Source organism: Heliconius melpomene, chromosome 16, assembly GCF_056956725.1.
Source record: "Heliconius melpomene rosina isolate 202511_hmr_F chromosome 16, ASM5695672v1, whole genome shotgun sequence".
In the NCBI taxonomy this organism is placed as follows: Eukaryota; Metazoa; Arthropoda; class Insecta; order Lepidoptera; family Nymphalidae; genus Heliconius; species Heliconius melpomene.
In genome coordinates, this window is record NC_140404.1 from 4136190 (window position 1) to 4164038 (window position 27849).

Below are 27849 nucleotides of genomic sequence, written 5' to 3' on the forward strand. Positions count from 1 at the left end.
CAATAAATAGTTTAGTTTAGTTTATACTTTATTGCACACAAAAATTAAAAAAGAAAATACAAACAGCACGGAAAAGAAATAAATAAAAACAAAGGCGGCCTTATTGCTTCAAGCAATCTATACTTCTATACTAATATAATAAAGCGGAAGAGTTTGTTTGTTTGTTTGTTTGTTTGTTTGTTTGTTTGTTTGAACGCTAAGATCTCTGGATCTACTGGATCGATTTACTATGTTTTTATTTTGTATGAAAGCTGCATTCTTCAGAAGTGCTATAGGCTAATATAATATTACAATATAATATTACATTACACATATATACTAATAAATTAAAACACTTTCTAATTTGACATGCAATTTATTGTTGTTAATAACAACCGTCGTCGCTACGCGACCGCGTTCGTTACCGCGTCATTTTGATATTCATCCTTATGAAAATAAATATAATAGTCACTTTTAGCATTTCATATAGATTGAAATTATATTTCTATAGAAATTATATTCTTATATTTCAAGCAGGCGTAGCCGCGTCCGGGTCCGCTAGTCTAAGTATAAGAATATAAAAAAAATATTGAATTCTCATACATGACAATTGAGTGATATAAAATGAATAAAAATAATTACTTTACATAAAAAGACATAATACGACTGCAAAAAACTAAAATAAAAAAATATTAAACACACCAATAATAATAAAATATATTACTAAAAGTTAATGTTTTAATCCTAGATACTTTTACACTTTTATAAATTCGTGTAATACAATACTAAACTGACATTAATATAGATTATATATAGAGTAAAGCAAACGTCAACTTAATTTTCGTTAGCTGCTCCGGCCATTTTTCTCTATTCGAAACCTCTAAAACTCATTAAAAGTTTCAGAGCAAACTATTCTAGATGGAGACTATTATTTGGGCAAAAACATTAGAGTAATTGTCGAAGTACACTTTATTTTAGAATCATAGAAGGTTATATAAGATTTATAAAAATACTAGCGGCCCGCCCGCGGCTTTGCCAGCGTGAACTACGTTATTATTAATTTCTGTCTCCATGATTACCTACGTCCTATAAGTGACGTCCATGCAAAATTTGAGCCTCCTAGCATTTGTAGTAACGAAGTTTCATACAAACTTTCAACCCCAAAAACAACCCCTTAGAAGTCGAATATTGCAAATTCCCGTCTTAGCGAGCACCTACGTCCTATATATAACTCCTATGCAAAATTTGAGATTCCTAGCACATGTAGTTTCTGAGATTTCGTGATGAGTGAGTGACCTTTTGATTTTATATATATAGATAGATAGATTAATTAAGCATTTTCTAAAATTTCATTATACTACAAGTAAAGACAAATAAACAACGTGTATACTATAATAGAAATTGCAACAATAAGGAAAACCTTATTTAATTTTATTACTACTGTGTAAAACGGCACGCTTTTATTCTATTTCCTATTCTCCACTGATTTTTCTTCCATTTTAAGATTACACCTTTTGTTCAGTCACTCAGGGAATCACGTTTCTAACAGTTAACCCCCACGAGGGGACGCGGGTAACCTGAGTTGGACCGTCTCCTATTTATAAAACGGTTCGGTTCATTTCAGTCTTGTCGGGAGAGGAATGACATACTAGATCATTGGAATAGGTGACACCCAGAAGTTGAGAAAGCCACGTCATCTATCTTGTTTTCAATTATAAATAAGTATTAGAATTATTTGATAAAATACTCTAATAATTAAACTATAATGATTTTTTATTCAATAAAAAAATAATCTTAGCTTTTTAAGCTTATACATAAAGGTCTATAACAATAATATATATTTAGCTATATTAGTATCGCACAAAACTGAATATACGACCGAATATTAACAAGCTTTCACATTGTTTCTTGGTCTCGATTGTGAATAATTGATACAGGTAAATATATAACAATATATATATTCCTAAGAAAGCCGCAAACGTATTCAAGTAGCAGTATATAGTGTTTAATTATTAACAAGCCCAGGACGGGCAAGAGGTGGAACACCGTTAGACCAGCGGTGTAATTAATTTCGTATTCAAATATCGGTTTGTTAACTCTGCGGGCTGACCTGCTATTGTAATGTTATGACAGCTATGGCTTGTCACCCCGTAATAGGGGGTGTTAATTACCTACTCGAAATTTTGTAGTTCATATGACACTTTAATATGAAAATATTAGATCAGTCAGTCAGGCATTTGGGCAATAGCAATAAAGTGTAAACTATTCTTTTATGGAAAAAATCAAATACAAATTGATTTTGGATAACTTTCCCATATATATTGGTCCAAGTCAAGTTACAAAGGAATGACACATGTCTAGCACACATCGCACCCGTCACCTTGGGATATAATCTATTAAGTCTTATGTACCTAACAATAGAACTAAAATGATCCAGTTGATATCCATAACAAATAAAAATAAAATAATGAATAAAATAAAAGAAAATGGCTGAACAAATAAAAATATATTTATTTAAGTTAATTTATTTTATTTAGTGCGAGTTTTCTGTTTCATTTTTATAATTTGTCAACATCGCCGCCGAAAGAGCAACGCCGTCAAGAGAATGGTCAGCAAACAGAGTAAAAAGTAACGCTAAGTGAATTGTCGTGTAGCGGTCAATTGTGCTGCGCTCAAATACTTCACACTTCTTGAATAGCTTTTACACAAACCTATCATTCCAACTACTTGGAATTTAGATTATTATAAGTACATACTTATCTCTAAATAAAAATAAAATTGAAGAACCGTTTTTAGAAAAGAAAAGTCTTTTCCCGATACGAAAACTAACCTCTCTTAACTAAACTAAACTATTTTTTTTTATCTGTTCTAAACATCATCTTCAGTAAACTAGCACTTTTCTCTTTGCCTAAATCTTTCTGCCTTGTCATGGACTTGCCGTATTATACTAAATAAAATACAGAATTATATTTTTATTTTGTTAATCAACGAAAATCAATCAAATTGTGGTGACATACAGCTAAAATAAATAAATATCAATCACTTAATAATTTTTGTAGTTATATGCAAATACCTTTTATTTACTTACTAAACTATTTGAGGTATATAGATAGATGTCTGTTGAATGCAAACGTTAAAACCCAAAAAATATTTCTTTACTCTGATAAGGAAAAACGGATAATTATATGCAAAGAAATTTTAATGAACACCATCCGTCCCATAATTGGATTTTATTGTCATATAATCTAAGTTGTAAGTTATAAAGTGCAAATAATCATGAAAACTCTCAGTGTAAAATTCCACCTGCATAAAGAAAAATGTACCTAAATCATACAATATAGGAATATAAATTGCGTGTATTTCTCCAATAACAATAACATTATCGCCAGCTTCGTATCAATATATCAAACAAGTTTTATTTAACATATTTAGACATATATCGCAATTAAATAGTTAAAGGATACAAATAGAATTTTCTCTACAGCGAACATCAAAGCTATCTCAAAGGCGCCTGCTTCGCATATAAATTGACGAATTTGCCTCCATTTACACCTTCATGTCATCGAGGCAGACAAACTTCGTTAGTAATTTATAATCGCTTCGCTTTATACACGTGGATGCTTTCAATTTTACATGCTGAAATTTCAATTACAAGGTAGTAGCGACGGTGGGCTGTCAGATCTACAAAATAATTCAAAAATGTAAAATAGACGATTTCATGAAAATTTCCTTAAGGGGGATCCCTACGCAAAATTCTTCTTTGATCTTTTGAAAATCTCATCGGTGTTTCTCACAGATATATTTATAAAATCCTCTCAAACGTTAATGGATTAATTCTGTATAAGCTCTACGATGTTTTATAAAACTAAATGGTTCTATTTTTTGCTTTGAAATAAAGGTCTGTATTGAATTTATTGTTTTGTATTGCCGATAACAGAGAATAAACTGCTTTTTATTCACCTTTAAATATCAGGTTAATAATGTTGATATTTATTTAGATATCTATAAATGTCAATTTGTTTTTAGATGTTACTTAATGTCTTATTCTATTTTATATGTATATAGAATTACAAAATGTCTTAATTTGTGTATTTTTTTTAATAACACGAATTAAGACATTTTTTGGATTATGTAATTATCTTATTTAAATGTTTAAAAGATAGAATAAGGTACCACACTCAGTACTACGTACATCATTCTACTGTATACAATTTGTATATATATATTAGCATACACAAATATCACGGATGTACTCGTACATCTCGTTCGTGGAGTAATTATGATGGATTTAATCAACAACTACAGTTATCTTAAGATGTGGGTTCCTAGTTCACTCACCTTAATAGATCTTCACACGTATATACATATATTCAGAATTTTTAATTTTGTCTCAACAGAATTGCACTATTAATTTTTTGTATGTGTATCTGGCTGAGACCTCCTAGTTCCCAAATAAACTAAACGGATGAAGCTATTTTGATTTCGATTTATTTGTTTTAAAAGAGTTTTTATTAAGGAAAATCTAACTAAAAAAAGTATTTAGAAGTTTCTTTTTATGGGAGATTTTCAAATTTAAACCTAAAACTATCGACTATAAATACAAAACTGTATTTCAGAATTACCTCCACAAAGCGTAGTGAAAGTTGTGAGGAATTGAAGTACCTATTCAGATGTTTCGCAGTTAGTTCTAACTTCCCACAGATTTCGCCTATAATCCTACATCAGCTCTAGAAAACTGGATTCAGCGATTCACATATTTCGTACATACAGAATACTTAACTAATTACATGTAAGAAAGCTACGAATCACATTGTATTGGACTGCTTGACAATATGTGAAGCTAAAACACAAAACTTATTTTTCAACGATTTTCTTACCAATTTTAGAATTGAGAAATTATAAAAAAAATCATAGTAGGAACTTATTTTAGTGTATTGAATGAATAATATATAGGCAACAAGAATCAATAACTTTCTTAAAACATAAATAAATTGAATCAATCGTTTAAAATTTGTGGAAAACGTGTTCAAGTAGCATTCCGTGCTGGCTCATAATAAGATGGTTTTGTCAAAGCGGCCTTCGAAAAATCGCCCTATTTTTGTTATCTAATTATTACACCCTACCTGTTTCACCATTGAGAATGTTCGAGATCTTTCTAATATTTTCGAGCATCTTTTTTGTTGAAAATACCATTGTTAAATACACACATATAATATTGGTAAAAATAAGAAATATTTTTTAAAGCTTCAAGCTGTATCCCTTATATAGCAGGATATGCAGAGAGAGAGCATAGCGTTAAGACACTCCGCTCTCCATTTACTGCCAAATTCTGAAGGCTTTACATATTAATTGACAGAACCCAATGAAGCATTTTGCGTCGACATTAGAGTGAAGTAACGAAAATATTAATTATTTCACTTCCTCTAATGGGAATCGAATCCACAACCTGTCGTATTTACAATCCCACGATTATGGTGCCCCTGCGCCACGACTGGCCTCACAGTAAGAAAACAATGGAGTAATTAAAAATCTATTTTTAGATAATATAAAATATTTCGATGAACCGATAGAGATTTCAATTTCCGTTAGTCACGTGCACGGGGATATCAGATCAAGCGGTTGGCTCAGTCGGTAATGAGCGGGCGGATGGCAATTTTGCTAGATGGGCTTTTGGTTACCTACTCGAGTTTGTTTTTACGTCAACGCTTTTTTAATATGGTTCTACTAAAATGTGTTATAAAAAATATACAGTGTACGAACCCTTTCTATTTGTGGATTTTATTGTTTACTAGCGGCCCGCTCGTGGTTTCACCCGCGTGAACTATGTTATTATTAATTTCTGTCTCCATGACTACGTCCTAGTGACGTCTATACAAAATTTGAGACTCCTAGCATTTGTAGTAACGAAGTTTCATGCAACCTTTCGACCCCAAAAACAACCCGTTAGAAGTCGAATATTGCAAATTCCCGTCTTAGCGAGCACCTACGTCCTATAAGTAACTCCTATGCAAAATTTGAGATTCCTAGCACTTGTAGTTTCTGAGATTTCGTGATGAGTGAGTGACCTTTCGACTTTATATATATAGATTAATGATCAAATATTTACATGGCTCACGATTTCATTTGAAGGGATTGTTTATTTTAAAATACGTTATACTCGGATACGAAAAATATGTTTTTATTATGTTTGATATTGATATAAAAAATATAATAATAATTCTCATTTCATAACATTTTTTATACTTTTGAAATCTGTTATTATAAAAACCTTAAAGCCCATTTAATCAACATTCAAAATACCACTTATCTCTAAACGATTTATTATTATCAACTTAACTAAAACGATTTTAACTAGTATATTGCAATAAAATAATATTTGATTTATGTTAGCATAATTTACTGCTCGGCGCATCGCCGCGTCTCCCGAGAATAGAGTTAACCTGTTTAAACATGCATCGAACATTATTTTATTCAGAGGTCTGCTATAGTGAAGTTTTCTTCGTAAAATAATAATATAATTTCATATAAGTTATCCATTTACGTATAAGTAATTGCAGTAATACTGTATATGAAGTACATTTTGTTACATTCGAATAAATATTACAAATTTTTCATAAATATTAATTAATAACTATTAATATTTATGAAAAATAAAATGCCGTTCCGTTCCGTTATTAATAAATATCTCTTGTGATAGAATATCCTGTAGTTTCTACCTTTTATCATTAGTGTCATATTGCATATTTGCCATTATAGTGGTCTACACCTGCTCTACTTTAAGCAAAGTAGTCGAGCGCCGCTAAGAAATTGAATCTGAAAAATGTATAAGGTCTTTTATCAAAATATTCTATACTGTGTTAAAAAAATGATCTTTTAGGTGTCTAAAATAATGAAATAAATGAAATGAAATGATGAAATAGAGAATAGAGGAAGTGAACTGTAATTAATTTTACCTCATAAAATATACCCTGAAATGTTGGTTGACGTTCCATTGAAATAAAATATTTAAATACCATATGTTTGCGAATTTTTCCACTGACTATTGATATTTTTATATTTTTAATTACATATCAGAATATATGCCTCGTTTAATTATATAAATTACGCCGCCTGGATGTTGTGGTTTTTTGTAAATAGAGGGACAAAGTTCGATAACGTAAAAAAAATCACAAGCCCCTATTTTCAATGTATTTTCCCAAAGTTTTATAAATGGTCCTATCATTTTAAAAACATACCAAATAAATGTAATTTTAACAATATTTTATTAAGGTATCACGATATACCTTTATATTAATGAAATTCGCTCTAGACTATGTACCGACCACAAGTACATATATGTAGTTATAATTATACCTGATATTCCTTTAGATCATATTCTGATTCTTTTCCATCTCATACTTGTGGAGCCGGAAAATGTTACCTCCGGCTTCCAGAAGCTCTGCCATTTTTATATCCGCCCATGGAATGATTGCTGCTAATTTACTTCAGAGCTGATGACGGAACGTCTAATGGGATCGAAAGTATTACTTCAGCTACATTTTGATACCACCTAAACTTGGAATAGCTGAAAACACTACTGTCGCTTTTATGTTAATGGTAGTGAGTTCGATACTCCTTTTGCGACAGTCAATTACTTATTTAGACTTCCTCGATCTAGTGACACTACGACACATTGAGTTCAAACACTCTACACCATGCCACAATGCATGTTGCAACGTCCCGAATCCGGGCAAAAACCAAAGATAGTATGCGTGATAAAGCGTGAAGCCAATAAATAAAAAAGCAACGAAAAATTTTTAATTACATAAGTATAAGTATATCTGCTATAATAATATAATCATTCAAGATTGCAGCTTACGAGACTCAAGTATTTACACTCGAAGTAACAAGTTGAGTTAGGGCATCAACACAGCGTATGTTTTTGGCAAGTGAAACAAAGCACAAAATAAGAAATTAGGAAAATGATCCCTGAGCCATGCTCGCTGAGCGTTACGTTGCGGAAACGCCACAACACGTTAAGGAAATTGCCTCGCATAATATATATTTTTTTATTTATAAGCTCTTACGCTATATGTATATATTTATAGTAACTTTGTTAATATCTCAATATAGTATATACGCATATTTTTGTTCGCCATTGTAGCGTAGTTGGTACATACGTAACTAAAGGTATTGGGTTCGAATCCGCCTGTGTATTATTCCAATTTAGTTAGGCTAGTATATAAAGTATTTTCGTGGTTGAAGAAATGTCTTTAGAAATTAGACACACCCCCCACACTGCAAGGTTAATTTAAAAAAATTAAAACCGATTTCTTCATATAGCTACATATAACGCTTACTTAGACGAGCTTATAAGCATCATCGAAAATTATGCACTAACAATTACAATATATAAAGAACACACTCAAAGCAATCCAAAACCTTAATCCCTGGCAATTAGAGATTTAATTAAACTGTCATGAAATGATGTTTACTAGCACACAGAGACACCGCCCGCCCTAGTCGAGTGGCCCTATTAATTTTCAGAAAACGTGCCCTGATTAAAACTCACTGTTGTCTAAATAATTATTTTGTCTAAGTCACTCTTCAATTTAGAAATAAATTGCTTAATGTAAAGTGATTTGTGTAGCCGTTTCGTTTTTTGATTGTATTGATCTAACCCCTTGGTTGTCTCGCTATATTTGACATTTATTATTGGTTGTCGAAATATTTTTTTCTCAGTTTCCCGCTGTATCCCGCAGTGTTTTAACACTAGGCTCATTCTGCCTACCCTGCTACATGCAGAATACAGCGAGAAACTGGGAAAAAAAGAAGAAAAATCAATAACCTTAGTGATTTTTGTCACTTAAAGTGGACTGTGAAAGCCCAAATGTTTATATTTCTTGTTAATTACTTTACAATACTATATAACAAGGTTAATAGCGAGTTATTATAAATTTCACAGTCATAAAATTTTATTCAGATTCGTTATGGAATATAGCGTAACTTTCGAAGGTTTCATTTTGGTGAAATGTTATTCTTAAAACTCATTATCGCCCTAACCGACCGAGCAATCTTATTAATCTTCGGCTTGGAAATTGAAAATCTTGAATATTATGAATCAATTAACACGTTCTCTTCCTGCCCTTCCACCTAATTGGTACTAATAAAACTTACATTATAGAACAAATTTCAAAATAAAAGATGATGAAAAACATCAAAAATATTCGAAAAAATCATATCTGTATCCGTCCGATCATATCAAATCGTAAAAAATAGTACTTTTATGTAAAAAAAAAATCACTTTAAACGCAACAGACGTTAAATTTCATCTATAAGCTAAATAATTGCATGCCTTTGTGCAACAATAACGGAAGCAAGAGAAAGAGAGAGAGTAGAGTCACTGAGTGTTAGAAACTAAATCTGTTAAAAATTCACAATAACAGTTTCTTCACTGGAGCGATAGAATTATATATTCTTTAAAAATCTACCATAAACTCTCGCTCGAAGAAAAACATACAAGAATATTTTTAATATACCTGCGTTATTTTTAATATATCACTTTACTTGGGAGTTTTATCAAAAACTTTTACTGTTATTTCAATTCAAACAAACATGCAAGACATTTTAATTTATTTATTTGAATGTGAACTATAAAAAAGAAATTCAATTGCTACTTTACTTTTGAAATAAACAAAACAAAACTATACAGAATCACGTTTGAGTCGCAACAAGTTACTAACTTTGAACAACTCATACTGCCATATACATACATTTCAAAGAGAAAACGTGTTCGAGAAAATGAATAAAGCACAAAAATTTTCATTGCAACGAAATAAAAAAAAAAACCCCAACACCGATTCAAAAGTTCCTGAATACAGATACCTTAATCTCTGTTGTCTCTTTGTGATTAAAATTATGCAGGGTGAGAGCAAAGAGTTTGAAACGAGACCCCCAACTTATGCGCCGTAGTTCGCGAACAGGTTTGAAGGCACAAAATAAACAAGCTCGGCGCAGGTTAATGTAAAAACTTCTAGCAAAGGTGTATTGCTTCCCAAACATCAAGGATCGAGTACATTTCGACATTGTTGAGCCCGAAGCGTTTCTGTTCACTTTGCTTACTTCAAATGCAGTGAACAATAATAATGACTTTGTTAGCTAATATCATTATAAAAAACTTTTAAAAAACATATAGGGACCAGTCGTAGCGCAGAAGCACAAAATGTGACTGTAAAACCGACTAGTTGTGGGTTTGATCCCAACTCGAGAAGATGAAATATTTTTTAAAATTTATATTTCCATTTCTTCGCTCTAGTGTCAAGGCAAAGCGCGGCGTTGAGTTCTGCCACTCAACACGCAATGCCTTCAGAATTCAGCAGAAAGTGGGGAACAGAGTGTTACACTGGATTCCCTCTGCCTACCCTGCTGTGTACGAGATACAGCGTGGAGCTGATTTTTTTAAGAAAACATATAAAGAATTGAACGTAGTGGGATATAAGCCCTCGCCTTTTCGAAACCCTCCTTAATAATGTGGTCAGATTTTAAGACATTCAAAGAGATGATACTCGCTACATTTATCTACACTAAATAAGTAAACACAACTGGCTCATGCTACGACGTAGAGCACAGTGACGTGGGTCAAATGTCTCGTTGTTAACTTATCGATTCTGACAGATTTCCATCGTTGATTCTTCAAATGATTTAAATTAATAAGAAGTTAGTCCTATACAACATTATTTAAAATATATTACACTAGCGGCCCGCTCGCGGTTACACCCGCGTGAACTATGTTATTATTAATTTCTGTCTCCATGGCTACGTCCTAGTGACGTCTATGCAAAATTTGAGACTTCTAGCATTTGTAGTAATGAAGTTTCATACAAACTTTCGACCCCAAAAACAACCCCTTAGAAGTCGAATATTACAAATTCCCGTCTTAGCGAGCACCTACGTCCTATAAATAACTCCTATGCAAAATTTCAGATTCCTAGCACATGTAGTTTCTGAGATTTCGTGATGAGTGAGTGACCTTTCGATTTTATATATATAGATTAATCCACACTAAATGTCTCGTTAGCTATAATTATAATCCTGTTCTGGTTATCTTAAGAGGGCTTCTCTTTCAGCTTTGTTTATAAGTTCTGTTTTCAAAGCACTTTTACTTTGTACGTATTCATTTCTGTAAAATGAATATGCAAGACATTCAGTATTGTCTTTTGGAGAGCGGCCAACGGTTCGCGACTCGGTGATATTTTTTAAATTCAATTTCGGTGGAGCCACAGGGCTCTCTCTATACAGTCAGCTTAATGTGCACCTGGTGAACGTTTAAATGAGATACGGTCCAACTACCCTCATATTTATATTTCTATGAGTATCAAACTTAATCGGTTGCATTACATTTTTCATAAATAAGCAGTATATTAAAATAAATATTTATATTTAGTAAATTAGAAAGCTTATTTTACTTACGAATAAGATATTTCGCGAAGGATTTTGTCGTAAAACAAGTAGCTTTGCGTTATTTACCTTGTAAAATTGCTAGCTAGAGCTCGAGTGTGGCACGAGAAATATATAAAAATGATAATTTTCTCTCGTTTTTCTTGCTTGTTAAATAAATAAAATTAAGTATCCCGAGCTAGTTTTTAGACGCCGTTTTATACTTATTTGAAAGGATAACAAAAAAATGTAAATCCACTATGAGAAAAAAAAACAAAAAATATTTTCTTTTTTGCCTTATTTTAAGAATTTCTAACGCACTGTCTATAAATCGAACTCAGAAAGACAAAAATACTAAATACAAAAGTATTCGACTGGAAATCGAACCCACAACAACATTTGGTAGAATGGTTTATATTAAAATTAGCGCTTTACTATTCAAAATATAATTTTATACTAACATCATATTTCAAAATTTATATATATAGGATTATTATGAATCCTGTGAGACGCTGAAGTCGTCGCACCCTGAAAGCCGCGTTAATTACGACTTTTCTCGCAGGGTCTAGTTGAAAAATAAATAAACTATCTCTGGCCTTTATTACATAGTTTAATTTACTTTAATCCACAGCAGGTAAACGAGTTTATAGAAGTTCCGTTGTTCTCATTACGGCGGTCCCAACAGCTGAATGATACTTGCAATTGAAATTTACGTCGCACTCTATCTGGATTTATGATATTTTTTAATTATGTACTTTTTTATTCGTTTGTTTTTTTTTTCGTTATGAGAACTATGTAATATGGCAATATAATTTGCTTTTTAGGTATAAAAAATTGAACGTAACGGGATTTGAACCCGCGCCTTTCCTAAGTGTAGAATAAGACTTTAAAAATGATAAAATGTAAAAATTATGAAACTCGCGTGACGTATTTTTTAGATGTTATATATATGTTTAACAAATTTGGAGTGTAATATAGTTTTTTATACTATTTAATAAATCAATAAGTTATTTGTTATTTTAGAATTATCAATATAAAAAAGATTTCGTAATAAATCATACAATAGGTGCCTATCACCTATTAGCATGTTAAGGCAAATACACAAATTCAATTAAAGGACCCTTTGTTTATTTTGTATACATTTTGTAGCAAAATTTCAAATTGGATATTGAATTCCGTTGAGAATATTATGTTTTAAGCATTTGACACAGTAAAGTTGTAAATCTATATAAAACGAACTTTCCCGTTAGAATGATTGACTGACATATCAAAGACCAGTCCAAACTGCTACCTGAAACTTCAAGTTTTGATATTGCATAGATTTTCTTGAGAAAGCATTGCTTTAGGCGCAACTTCAATTAAAAGTATGAAAAATAATAATAGAGTTAGTATACATTTTTCATTCTTCTATTGGCAGTAATTGTTATCAACGTTATAATAATTTAGATAAAGAACTTGCAACCAAAAAGTAATTGTATTATAAAATCGTTTTATTTAGTATCTATACTAATATAATAAAGCGGAAGAGTTTGTTTGTTTGTTTGTTTGTTTGTTTGTTTGAACGCTAAGATCTCTGGATCTACTGGTCCGATTTTCATTGTTTTTATTTTGTATGAAAGCTGCATTCTTCAGAAGTGCTATAGGCTATATAACATTACATTACACATATATACTAATATATTTTAAAGTACATTCTAATTTGACATGCAATTTATTCTGCCATGTTAATAACAACCGTCGTTGCTACGCGACCGCTACCGCGACGTTTTGATATTCATCCTTATGAAAATAAATATAATAGTCACTTTTAGCATTTTATCTAGATTGAAATTATAGTTTACTATATAACATACTAATAAATAATTAAGGAGATGTCACTGATTCGAAATGACTAGCCTACGGGCGGCACAGTATGACCGACGCGAACGAGCAGATGACGTTGATGGTTTTATAAATTTTCATACATTTTCGAACTTTATTTGTTGTTTATAATTATTTTAAAATACACTTTGATTCTCTTCTTATTTTATTTGATATTGCCCGCTAAAATTATCCTACTTAATAGAGAGAAATGTTTAGTTATTTCGTAGAGTCGATATCTATGTACGCACGTACGGAAAACTTTAGGTACTTTTTCTAATATTAAGAATACCTATCCTTTAGTTACTTTTAATCCTTTTGTTAGTTCATTTCGATAACTCAGATATTTTTTTCTAATAATGTGTATCTACTTATTATTCTTTTTGATTATTTGACCTTATATTTTCTTACTAATTCTATTGAGAATTGAAAATAATTTCATGAATATATTTAATAAATATTCTTATAGTTGAAGCAGGCGTAGCCGCGTCCGGGTCCACTAGTTTAGTATAAAAGAAAAGTGTTTATAGATTTGATCCATTCACTTCCATCAAATTATATTGTCATTGAAATCAGCGAAATGGTTTTTATTGAAAGGTTTACATTCAATCTGGAGAAGCATTTTCTCCCTAACTTTCATACACCATTTATTCTGGGGTTCTGTTTGCGTTTCACTCGAATACCGGGCCCGTTCGTGTAGAAAGTTTATTTACCTGTCGCTTCATATGAGCTCACTGATAACAGCTAATTTTCATATGGAACTTTATTTTTACAATTTTTATTTTGAATATTTTTCAATACAAATATGTAATTTTATACGCCGTTTGTCTGTGTGACGCAAAATCATTGCCAAAAGTTCAATTTAACATCATAAATAGTAGTTAATATTCGAAAACTAAAAAAACAACGGATAATTTATCTATAATCTACACTTATTTTTTTCCTATTAAGTAGAGATCGGAGTGTCTTAACATTCAGTTTACAGCGGGAGGTGGGTAATAAGAAAAAACAACATATTTAATTTTTTAGTAAATTAAAAGCACAAAATGTATTTATCCATTGTTTTATTCCTTTTTACAATAAATAAAATAGAATTTAGTTTAAAAATCGATTTATTAATTATTCACTAATGTAATACACATACATATTTATCTAATTGAAGTAGTTTATAACCTGTAACTAATTTAATAAGACAATAATAAAAAAAAAAATAACAACAATCAAGGGACCTTCCGAGAATCATATTTCATAGATATGCCTAAACATCTCTTAGTAATTGTAAATGCTATTGTACGAAACTATCTATGTACAGAATAATAGTCTCTATTACTAACGAAATAGTGATCTATAATCCGAAGTAAAACAATCTTAAGGCTTTGCAATCGAACGGCGGCAATCTCTCGACCCTATCGAGACCACTTGATCGGGATCTTCATCTGAAATCACTTTGAGACAACAACATTACAACAATGGACGAGTTTAGAGAATTTCCTTTCGTTTCGGCTTTGTTCGGGTTTTCATTTTAATTTTACTTATTGAAATAATTTAATTAATTAATTAGGTATATACTATAAATTAATGAATTAGGTATATAATATAATTTTATTAGGTATATACTATATTCAGTTAACACTTTAAAATATTGATTACTGTTCCGGGCGCAATGTTATATTAAAATCAAATTTAAAATGTGAATTCTTTCGAATTTCATACAAAATGCTGTGAAAATTGACTTAAATTGAATATTTTATTTTTTTCTGTACTAGAAGGGACTACAGACCTGGTTTTTTGATATTCATTTCAATTTAATACCTCTACGCGTTCCCGAGATAAATAGTTTGACAGACGGACTGACGGACTGATGTGATTCTATAAGGATTGCGTTTTTTCCGTTTGAGGTATGGTACCCTACAAATAACCGGGTACACGTTGATAAATTATTCAAATTCAAATTCAAAATATTCTTTATTCAAGTAAACTTATTAAAAGTGCTTTTGAATCGTCGAATGAACATATGAACAAAAAGCTACCACCGGTTCGGAACGCAGTTCTGCTAAGAAGAGCCGACAAGAAACTCAACAGTTGCTCATTTCAAAATCAATGGTACAATCTATTACATTAGCTGGCAGCTATCCTGCATTACATTCAATAGACATTAATTACATACATGTTTGTCCTTTAAATATTCTTGAATTCTCTTCGTTAAAATATAAAAGTCAGTATTAACTCCGCCATATCTATGTCAAGGCATTATCATTATCGACTTTAATTCTATATCAGATACTATGAAATTATAATGATGTTCTAAATATGTTATACAAATATGCGACAAGCTTTCATGTGCTATTATATTTTTATATTTAGAATTTAAAAAAAGAATATGAGATTCTTCCACATTTTTTACCATTTTCTTGCCAATTCATTTTTTAGTCTCCAGATATTCAACTCTATTGAAGATATTCTATTGAAATAATAATATCCACAAGTTTTTTATACCTTAACGTTGTGCTTACCTATAAAACCCTTAAAGTGGAAGCAAAATTAAATGTCAATCAAATGCCACGAGATCTTTTGTTTGCTGAATGCTACAAAATGGAATTTTGGAATTACATCAGCTTCTGTAGGTATTCAGTTTCGTATAATCTTTATTTATTTTACATGAGGTCTAGGGAAATATTCTACAGATGTTTATAAAAAAATATAATAAAATCTTAAATAAGTCAAAACCATTATTCAAAATTTAATTCCTTTTCCAATAATTGTATAATGTTTTATAACGTATAGATATAGATAAAACAAAATAGATAATATTTTCAATCTACAAAACAGTGTAATGACTCCCGGGAATGAATACCAGGCGAGGTTTACTTAGGATCTAAAGTTCTCCAACCATAAATCCCTTGCTCCAATTATTTGTTCTCTACCCTCAGATGTCAAATAGTAACTCGCAATAAAGTGTAAAGGACCATACAACAAAAACAGGCAAAAATAAAGTTAACAACTTAATCCGGCCAGAACTTTTAAAGTTCACACAAAAGAATTTTTGCTAAGAATTTGTACCACGTCGAATTCATTGTATTATATTTTTCTGAATACTTTTCTTTTTATTTCTGTACTATTATGGTAATTCTTTGAGGTTTTTTTATTTTTCTTCATACAATACATATTTTTTATATTTGTACATAAAATTTACTCATACATATTTTAAAAATGGTAAATAAATTTAAAATTGGTAGGGCATAAAAATATTTGATATATTTAACAAAGTAAAAAAAACATTTTTTTTTGTGTAAGTTTACCGTATTTATATTTACATAATAGAATATTTAAATAATATCAGTGGTGTCGAGACCATCGTATTTATTTAGTATTATTGGAAAACGGTCGATGTTACTGTCATGTGTGATAGTACTTAATCAAAACTTCAATTAAATTTCCATACAGCATTTCGTCATACAGCCTCGCTGGGGAGACTGCATAGATGTAAGCTTACCTATGTTGTTTATGTCCTGTTAATGTACAAAACAGCATATTTTTAATAAGAAACAAAAAATGAATGATAGAATTAATATTTCAGAAATGAAATATTCTATATTATCATTTCGAATGAGAATCGAATCCCCAACCTGTCGTGTCCACATTGCCACGCTTGTGGTTCAGCGCCATGATTGACCTCAATTATAGAAATAAAATTACTAGAATGCAGGATTAGAACCTGTTGCCTATAGTAATCGGTCTTATAGAGGTCTGCATAGAGTGCCGCCACTCAACACACAATGCCCTCAGAATTCGGCGGAAAATGGAGAACGGAAATGTCTTAATGGCAACAGTGTCTTGACACTGGCTTAAAAAATTGCAAATTAAAAAAAAGAAATCTTATAATGAACTTTACTTAACACAATGTATATAAGTACTAAGTCCTACTTAAAGCAATTATTTATTTTCATTTCCCAGTTCTGGCACGACAAAGCACGGCGTTGAGTTCCTCCTTTCAACACGCACTGTCCTAAAAAAACAATAACAACTACATGAAGTTTTGAGAAAGAAGGACAATCTTGTAAAGAAAATAAACAACAATATTTTTGTACAATCTATATTTGCATTTAATAAGAGGATGAGAAAAAAGATTTACATTAATAGTTTTGCTGTTACGTATGAAAATATAGTAGGTAAGTGAAAATATGTATCTTGCGTCACGTTGGGGGGCTCAGTCCGTAATCCGTCGTCTGTTCTCCGATCGAGAGTCCTAAGTAAACCACTCGTCACAGCGAGTGTTTACACTTGAACCAGTACATCGACAGGAACCTTACATAAATTGTATTTAACTCCTTTACCTGTATTTTGCTTAAATCTCTATCTTTTTGCTGCAAAAAAAAAACAAATCAGCTTCACGCTGTAGCAGGGAAGTCAGAGGGAACCTAGTGATAAGATATCCCGTTCCCCACTTTCCGCCGAATTGTGGAGGCATTGCGTGTTGAGTGGAACTCAACGCCGCGCTTTGCCTCGACACCAGAGCAAAGAAAATAGGAATATAAAATATATATATAATAAAAATATATATATATAAAATAAATTATTCATTCCCCGAGTGAGGATCGAACCCACAACTAGTCGTTTGCACAGGCACACTTTGTGCTGTGCCACGACTGACCTCAACCAACCTATGTACCTTAAATAAATAGTATTTACCTTCTTATCTTATCTTACATATATTTTGCTGAAATATCTATCTTTTTGCTGTGATTTTAACAATATTAGTAGTAAATGATAGGTGATTCAATTTGTAATACCACTATCAACGATTGAAGCTCCTAAGCAAACCCCTCGACGCGTCAAGTGCCTGAGCCAACATCATTGGAGCGTGAAGAGATTGTCTGTATTGTGCTTACTCTTGATCACCTGCCAAGTCTCTTATTTTATTACAAGCCAGTAATTTAGTTACAAATGTAGTGAGTAGTAATAGTTGCCTTTTACTTGGTTTACTTGGCTTTATTTTTTTAAGCTTTACGCTATATTTCACACATAGCAGGGTAGGGAAGTTAGTGTAGACACTCTGTTCTCATTAAAAAACTTCTGATCCCCTTTTGTTCTTCGAATTTTATAGGTACTGCGTGTTGCGTGACAGAACTCAACGCCGCGACTTGCCTCGTCGCCACATATAATATTTAAAATATTAAATAATTCATTTTCTCTAGTGGGAATCGAACCCACTATCTGCCGCGTTTATAGTCACACGGCTATGCCACGACTGGCTTCAAAACTTGCACTTTTTTTATTTATGTTTGAAAACTGTTTTTTTAAAACTGTCGTTTTGACAAACAAAAGCTGCATTAATTCGCCTTCTACTTAATTTCTGTGGCATGTTTATTGAACTGGTTTTTTTCTTTAATAATTTTTAATGCCTGTTCGCAATAAGGCTTCTTCCAGACGAACGATGTAGGTACAATATTTAATATTATTTCTGACCGCGATACCGACTACGAATATTTTATCAACTAATTGGTTTGTAAATTATCGTTTTTGTGGCTTCCCACTCTAGATGTTATAATTAATGAAATTTCTCTATTGTTGGTAACGAGATAATTCTGCCAGTGCGATATTTTCCTTCTATTTGTATACCTATAACCACATCAATTTTAAGAAAGAATTCATTTTTTATACAAAATATAATTAAAAAATAAAAATATTATGTTCTTAAGTACAACATTTCTCTTTTTCTTTTTAGTTTTTACTATTTGTTGTATTTAACAATAATGCAACAATCTATTTCATTACTATTATTTTTTTCTGTTAATTCGTACTAAAAACTTTAATATACTGGGTATATCAATACGTTTAAAAATACAGATATCTTTGAATAAAATTATAATTTACAAAAAAATATAAGTGGGTATAAGCACGACGGAATCAAAAAAATAATAATAGGATTATATTGGCATGACATAACAATTATATAAAAAAAACCTTTAGAGGCAGTTGAAGGTCCTGGAATAATTAAATTTATATGAATTTATTTAAATGTTATAATTATAACTGCTTTGTATTGTTACAGATAAATTCGTCTGCACTCATTTCAAACAGTGTCAATCAGTCAAGGATAATAAGGTAAATATTTTCATTATTCCTACTAAATACTATTTTAATGAACTGACTTGATATCTACTGCTATCGGAAGTATGGCTCCTATCAGATACATTCTTAGGAATATTTTTTGAATTGCAGTATTTTATAAAATTTCCAAACAAAGTGATACTATCAAAAAATCCAGTTGTGACAAGAGCTCGTTACGTTAAAAATTTTAAACGTTTCTAAATATGTTTCTGTCTTCAATCTGTGAACAGCTTTTTAAAAGTATTTAAAGCATAATATAACAAATTTATTGAACTGAGTGCCTTAACACTAACTAAACATAATTAGGTAATAAAAACTAAATTAAAATTTTAATATCAACCGACTTGGTTTCAATAAAATATACGTATTAAGCTTTTTTATTTTTTAATATTTATAAGTTTTTATTGTAAAAAAACGCAAAGGCACAAGCGTGTAACTATATAACACGCATTGCCTCCAGAAATCGGGGGAAATGAGGAATGAGAGTGCCTTGACATTAGGTTCCCTCTGCCTAACCTGCTAAATGCGAGATACAGCGTGAAGCTAAAAAATATGTACCTATCGTCACATAATTGAGTACAAAATCCATTAATCTTCCTGAACACGGCCGTATTTTTCCTTCATAATCAGAGTAATGAAGCCGGCGTGTAACTGAATTATATCTGCTTCTGATATTTTTATAGATTAATCACTAAAGCTATACATTATTTTAATTGTTTCACATAAACATTTACTTATTAAGATTTACCATCTTTCAGAATCGACAGTATATGAAGAAAGAAATAATAAATTATTAGGGTTTTTTCTATTTCCGTAAAACCATTCACATTTAGGATCTCACAACTTTTAGAATATTATATATAAATTGTCCTTTTCATATAAAATAAGTTTAAATTAGTTCGCTTCACGTGACAGGCGGCAAGGGTTGACTTATATCTACATAAAGAAACTTTTAAGTCCAGATTACCCAAAATTAATTTAGTTATTAATAAACAAATTTAACTGATTTAAACGTACGTATAAGGTAATTTATTCTAAAGTTTATGTAAATAGTCTTAAAATATTAATCTATATATATAAAAGGACTTGTCCTCACTGACTGAGGTAAGACGCACGCACAGCCGTAACCGCTGTGCGTAGAAACGTAACATTTGGACAGATGGTTACTTTCGGAATCTGGACATCCACTAAGAAGGGATTTTGAAAAATTTTAACCCTAAAGGGATGAAATAGGGGTTGAAAGTTTGTATGGAAAAAAAATTAAATCGGCATCGATTTTCATAAAATTTTAAATTTACATTTTTAAAAGTATTTAATTGAACACGTGTTTCATCGTTTTCTAGAATTCTCCCCCTAAGGGTGCAAATAAGGGGTTGAAAGTTTGTATAGAAAAATCTTTAAAACGCCACCGATTATTATATTTTTTTTAATTTACACTCTTAAAAATATTTAATTGAACATGTGTTTCATGGTTTTCTAGAATTCACCCCCTAAGGGTGCAAATAAGGGATTGAAAGTTTGTATGGAAAAATCTTTAAATCGCCACCGATTTTTATAAAATTTGAAATTTAGATTCTTAAAAATATTTCATTGAACACATGTTTCATGGTTTATTAGAATTCACCCCTAAATACGTAAGCGAAGCTGCGCGCGTCCGCTAGTATATTTATATAATGTTTGTATGTTGTCTATGTCTATGTATAGCACACTATTTTTGCAACTAAGTGGTTATGTTACTTTTAAACAATTTTAGTAGTCTATCAATGATGAAACTGCAATTTGCTTACTTTTCCCCATTTCTCGCTCGGAACACCATAATTAAAGAACCATATCATACCATACATTAGTATTGTAATTTTGATATACGAGTAGTATAGTGTTTTTTTTTTTCCCTCTTTTTTTTAACTTCACTCTGTATCCCGCACACAGCTGGATAGGCAGACGAGGAACGGAGTGTCTTAACGAGTGTTAAGACACTCCGTTCCTCACTTTCCGCCGAATTCTGGACGTCGCGCTTTGCTTCGACATTACAACGAAGAAATAAAAATATAAATTTAAATAAATATTTCATTTCCTAGAGTGGCAACCGAACCAACAACCAGTCGCATTTACAGTCACACTTTGTGCCCCTATGCCACGACTGGCCTCTTGACATATTTAAAACCACGTACATACTCGTATATAAAAGCTTAATCTTAAACGCAATGAGCTCAAAGCCTTGACATCTGGAGTCATTTATTACAATAGGTACGGTGACAGGTTTTGAGAAACTCTTCTATATATAATAATGTGATATATTATACCTAATTATAGTGTTTCTAGATTTTCTTTTAAGAATACAGTTTAGTTAATAAGTTTAAAAATTGCACCCAAACACGTTGAAGTGTCATGGCGTCGCGTCGTCGCTTGGAACGTCAAGTCAGTAATCTGTCAATACCATTGTTTACAATACAAAATCCCAATTAATTTATTTACCAGGGCGTGACGTCAATCGCCCGTAATCTAAATAATTATTAATCCTATACTTAATAATAACATAAACGCGTGTTTTATAATTTATTAACAGACTTTCATTGATTTAATATGTACAGTTCAGTTCAGTTCTTAATTTATGGCGCTTCGAGAGTGCCAGTTGAGCTCCAATCACTTCGCCAATGTCACGTTGTATGGAGAACACACGAAGAAGATTTTACAATACAGATCATAGAAGAGAACAACAAAGACCTTGCTTTTAGAAGCTGTGGAGAAAAACTCTCTCTTATTCTGTTATACATGTTGCCCTAATGCGGTGAATATATTACATAAAAAATATATACAACAAATGCACCGAAAAAACTTGTAAAGTAAAATATTTAAGCACACAACAGGGATTTTCTCGTATTCGCAGTCACGGTTTCAACGAGCCTGCATTAAACCGCAATGTTTAATTGGCGTTAAAATAACGATGTAACTGAGCCATAGTTTATTCAATATTTTTGATTAATGATTAAAAAACCCATGTAGTAACAAAATCATCCTGAAATCTTTTTTTTATTTTGCCTTTCCGAGTCGGATTCGCCCGCCAAGGTACCAATTTCAGTATTGGTACGGAAACCTTGGAATCCTACTTAAGAGCAAGTCAACTGGAAGTATAAAAGTTGACAATCTCAAGACAGACAGAATGCAGCAAAAACAATGAGTAAGTGCTCATATTTTTGGATAGCATCGATTTAGAAGCTATGATTTTTCTGCGTTTCTTCCGTTTGTCCATCGGTCAAGATAACTATATTTATCTCGAGATCGCGTCTCGAGATAAATAGTCTTGACAGTCGGACAACGATATTACAAAGGTTCCTTTTTTTTTAAGGCACGGAACTTTAAAAATGGCTTTAGAATACATATAAGCATTAAATGGTTAATCCTTTGTTTAATCAAATATAAATGAAGAAATCAGAATGAAATTAATGAAATAATGTAAAAACCAAAAGGAATTTAATATATATAATGTTAAGTAAAAAATGGATGACCAATTTACTTAGCGATCGGTTGAACATTTGTTTCGTACAAAGTATATTGTATACTTTTGTTTAAGGACATTCCCCAGTCGATCAATGGTTTAGGTAAATTGAAATAAGTTATGTTTTACCCCGTTCACCGGCAATATTAAATAAGAGGTATCGATCGAACAATTTCTATCAAACTCCTGTGAGAGACCAATTTTAATTAGTAAAGCGATTCATTTTGTGGCAACAATTTCGAATTTCATATATGAATTAAATATGCATAAGGTAGGTGGTATACTTAAAAATATACGAGATTTTATATTTTAAACCAAGGAGAATTAAAGTTAAAACGAATACGGATGTAAGATGAAGGATACCTAGCCATTTTTTAAGCTGCAAGATACGCAGAGGAATAGGAACCTTATGTTAAGACATTAAATTTCTATTAAGACACTTTCGACTTCCACTTTCTGCTGAATTTTGGATGCATTGGGCGTTGAGCGGCAGAACTCAACACCGGGCTCTGCCTGCCGAATATTTTAGGAGAGCGATTTTTACCAATTTTTAAGAAATATTTAGTACATTTATGTTCCTGTGAATTCGCTAACTTTGATTTAGAACCAGTACCTACTAGCGACATAGAAGCACTTTTTTACACTGCTCCCTGATGTCGTATCCAGGTGATATATTCTACTATCAATCGGAATCTGTACCTAAGCTGTATTTTAAAGCACGCACCATTTTAAAAACTAGTAATAACGAATAACGAAAAATATATTTAACACTTTTAAAATTATTTAACATTATAATTTAGTAATTGTTTTAACATTTTACATTATATTAATGGTGTTTAAATTAAATAAGTATAAATTGAACGGCAAGTTGTGTGTTTGTGGGGTTGAGTTCCGCCACTCAACATGCAAATTCCCGAATTCGAACAAAAAATGAAGAACAAAATGCTTTAGCACTAAGATAGGGATAAACGTGAAAAAAAATAAATTATACGAGATAGATCTAGATGAATAATCCTGCCTACAAATGGTGTATAAATCACTGTCGACAATCACAAATACTCAGGTAAGATTTCCCCCGATGCCTCTACTATTAATCTTAGCCATTTTACTTATCCAATGATATTTAAAATTAATGCATAGTAAAAATTAAAGATTTAGTCATAAATAAAATTATTTCTTATATGCTCTCTCATTCTCAACAAAATTTCTAATTTTCTATGAATTGAAACGTCATTTATATATACTTACATTTATTTATTTGTAAGTATATAGAACATACTACTATAATGTATTTCAAATAATATTTTTAAAATAATCAAATAAAATTACGATATCTTTTTCGGACATATCAATGAATATAAGCTATATAGCTTCTGTCCATCTTGTTTTTGAAATCGCACCTCTTGGAAACTAAAAATATTTTTTATACCATAAATATTTCTCTTTTTTAAATAATAACGCTTTAAAATAATTTAAATATATATATATTTCATTAAATATATTAAATCTAAATTATATTTATTCTATTAAAGCCAAAGCAAAGCTATTATAGTCGACTAAAACCATCCAAGCACGAACTAACGACAGAAGTGTACCGCAAAAGCATGATAATAAATTAAACTCGCTGTAAACGTGTCATTTCTACACCTCAGGAACGTACTTATATAGTAGGTGTATTATTTGTTCCTTATTTAACTTTAAATATATATTTATACAAAATGGTAATGCAACTATATCTTGGAAAATAAGTTTAGTTTGAACATAAAATGTTGGTAATAGTTTCGATTCCATATCTTTTTTGCGATAACTACAAAAAACAAGCTTAAAAAAAGTAATAACGAACGCTAGTATTATTAGATATTAATAAAATATATTAAAATTGAGGCCAGTCGTGGCCAAGGGGTATAAAGTGTGACTGTAAGCAAACCTGGCCGTGGGTTCGATTCCCACCCGACGATATTAAATATTTAGTCAAATCTATATTTTTATTTCTTCGCTCTAGTATCGAGGGAGAGCGCGGCGTTGAATTTTGCCACTCAACTCGTAATGCCTCCAGAATTCGGTGGAAAATGGGCAACGGAGTATATTAACACTAGGTTCCCTTTGCCTACTCTGCTGAAAAAAATGAACATAAAATAAAAATATAAATATTCTTACTATCTAAAATCAGTAGTAGTTCCGATTGAAATCGATAAAAATGTCGTCGATGGCGAAATGACGGAACAATAACTATCGGTCCCGGGGGGAGCAAAATGCCAATTTGCAGTTCCACTCAACCATTCATTCATCCAGTTATAAACTTGGCTTGACAAATACCTCCTGGAAATAATATTGCGATACTTTGTATATCTTCGTATATTTACATCTATAGACGAAAATATTATACACCAAGCATTTCTTAAGATAATAAAGTTTTCCTTAAAATTAGGTGCCATCGTTTAGATTAAAAGATAGTTTAAAAATTATAACACTACAGATTTTTTTTTGTGTGCAATAAAGTATAAACTAAACTAAATAAACTAAGTCATGCCACAACACTTTCGACACTACCTAATGTGCTATATACTTAATTATACTTAAAGCTATATCCCGCGTAAAGCAAGATAGGTCGAGAGAATTATGTGTCAAGACACTCCGTTCTCCTGTTTTTCCAAAAGTCGAATGTATTGAGTAAATGAAAGGGAAAGTCTCTTTTGTAAATATCATTTCAAAGTGGTAAAATATATTTTACCATTTACATTTTCGCTATAATAGTATATAGATTATATAGATCTATAATAGTATAACAACATTATAACTATCTAAGATGAAAATAATATTTGCAATGAATACACCCCTTAGTTCATTTAATAAATGCAGCCTCCAAACCACCTCTAATTACATTGGTGTTTTATAAGTTTACTTCGCTATACCTACCTTTAAAGTCAGAAATCCTGCCGTACCTTTTCACGGTAATTCTTACGACTTTCAATGAAGTGAAAATGAACCGGTGACTACTTTTTTTATTATTTTCGAAAATATACCTTAATAAGATTCATTCATTACAGAAATGAAATACTTAAATTCAATACTTTCTGCTCTGAATAATAAAAAATATTTTTAATTAATGTCAATTAGCATATTTTTTGTGTAATGTGGTTGATATATATTAAAGCATCTCCTATGTTTTGCCTGACACCTGGAAAGGACTTAGGTACTCACTCTATTCTAATTTTTAAGAAATCTTTTCAGATATTCGGATCATATATACAAAATAATAATTCACGTTATATTTTAGAACTAAAAATAGGACCAGACCGTTATTAAAATAATATTTGATAAGTAAATTGTGTGTTTGTATTTTCCACCTACAGCGTAATAACGCGTTAATAATAAAAAAAATCAATACATTACACTAAAAATATAATAATAAAATGAAACATAAAGTGAAATGTGAACCTTTATTTTGGAAAGTTGGTAAAAATCAAATCAGTATACGTGTGAGGCGTGAACTCCTCGAAACGCCGTTGACACGGCGCTACGGATAATCTCATTGAAAGATTTGATTTTCCGCTAAATTTGATAAAATTAATGAAACAGTCCCCGAGTGCCAGCCCCATTGCAGACTCGTAATATTGTAAGAAACTATATATTGTAATATGTACGACTTTGTTCTCAAATACAAAAATATACTAAATTGTGTAATTTTTTATATTGTAATTTTTATCTGATTTCATGAGACATTTCTTAAATACATAATTTACTTTAACCGCGACAGATTGTGGGCTCGATCTCCACTCGAGAAAATTAAATATTTAATATTTTTATTTCTTCGCTCTGGTGTCGAGGCAAAGCACGGCGTTGAGTTCGCCACTCCACACGCAATGCCTCCAGAATCCAGTGGAAAGTGGGGAGCGGAGTGTCTTAACACTAGGCTCACTCTACCTACTCTGCCGCATGCGGGATACAAAGTAAAGCTAAAAAATACTTAAAATATATAAGATAATACTAGATGTATAGATACGAGTATATATTATAGCTAATATAAAAATTCCATCAATTTGAAATACATGCTTAAAGGTACATATTTCATAATATTGTGAAAGAAGATTAAATAAAAGAAGCGTCGACTATGAGTTCTATGCAATTTAATCTGCAAAACTACTGCTTAGCTTTCCTAACAAAGAATGACAGTTTATTCACTCCCTATACGAATGACAGTTGAGTTTTTTATTTGGTCGCGTGTACGGTGTTATATTGCTGCTCCCGCGCGGCTTCGCCCGCTTGAAAATTTATTTAATATTAATTAAGTGTATTACAGATAAATTAATTGAATATTTTGGTATAGTTACATACACATACAGATTCATATTACTGCCTTCATAGAGAATTAGAATCTATCGGAATTTTATTTGAATTTGCTCGCAAAAATTGTCGTATTTAATAAAAAAATGTTTTTTTTTTGCGTAAATCCCGAACTCGCGTAAATTTCGATATTGCATTACTTCCAACTCTAAAAAAACTTCCATTCAGTAAAAATGGATAATAAACTATATGCGCATGAAAAAGCATAGTTATTTTGAAACCACAGACAGAGACTTAAATTTTATTTATATATACAGACAGAGACCGATACGTATTAATTAGAAATCATAGTCGATCAATATTTATTATTCACATTTTTTTAAATGCATAATAATAAACATGTTATACGTACATAAAATTTCATTTTAAATGTTAGCTATCGTAGATTCTATCGAGTGTATTTCGCTAGTGTATTCCTCTTATTCAATTTGAGAACGAATCAGTTCCGCCAACCCGATTATATTTCATGTCAGGATTTATATGCTTATAGGAGTGCTTTTGAATTGCTGAATTTTTTATTTACTTATAAATAAAATTTTTTTATACTTTTATCAAAATTTCCTTTTTTTATTTTATGGCTAGCATATATATGCGTTTTAATATGGGTACCTACCTTATATAGGTTTTTCCTCTTCTTTCTTTAT

General features: G+C 31.1%; 1 long non-coding RNA gene across 1 annotated transcript in view; it reads left to right on the top strand.

Annotated features, from left to right (window-relative positions):
• LOC146530731 (uncharacterized) overlaps nucleotides 1–27849 on the top strand; it is a 161255-nt gene that overhangs the window by 101797 nt on the left and 31609 nt on the right. The window contains exon 4 of the long non-coding RNA XR_014878858.1: nucleotides 19307–19359. This is a non-coding gene — a long non-coding RNA (uncharacterized LOC146530731). The remainder of the gene's footprint in view (nucleotides 1–19306; nucleotides 19360–27849) is intronic.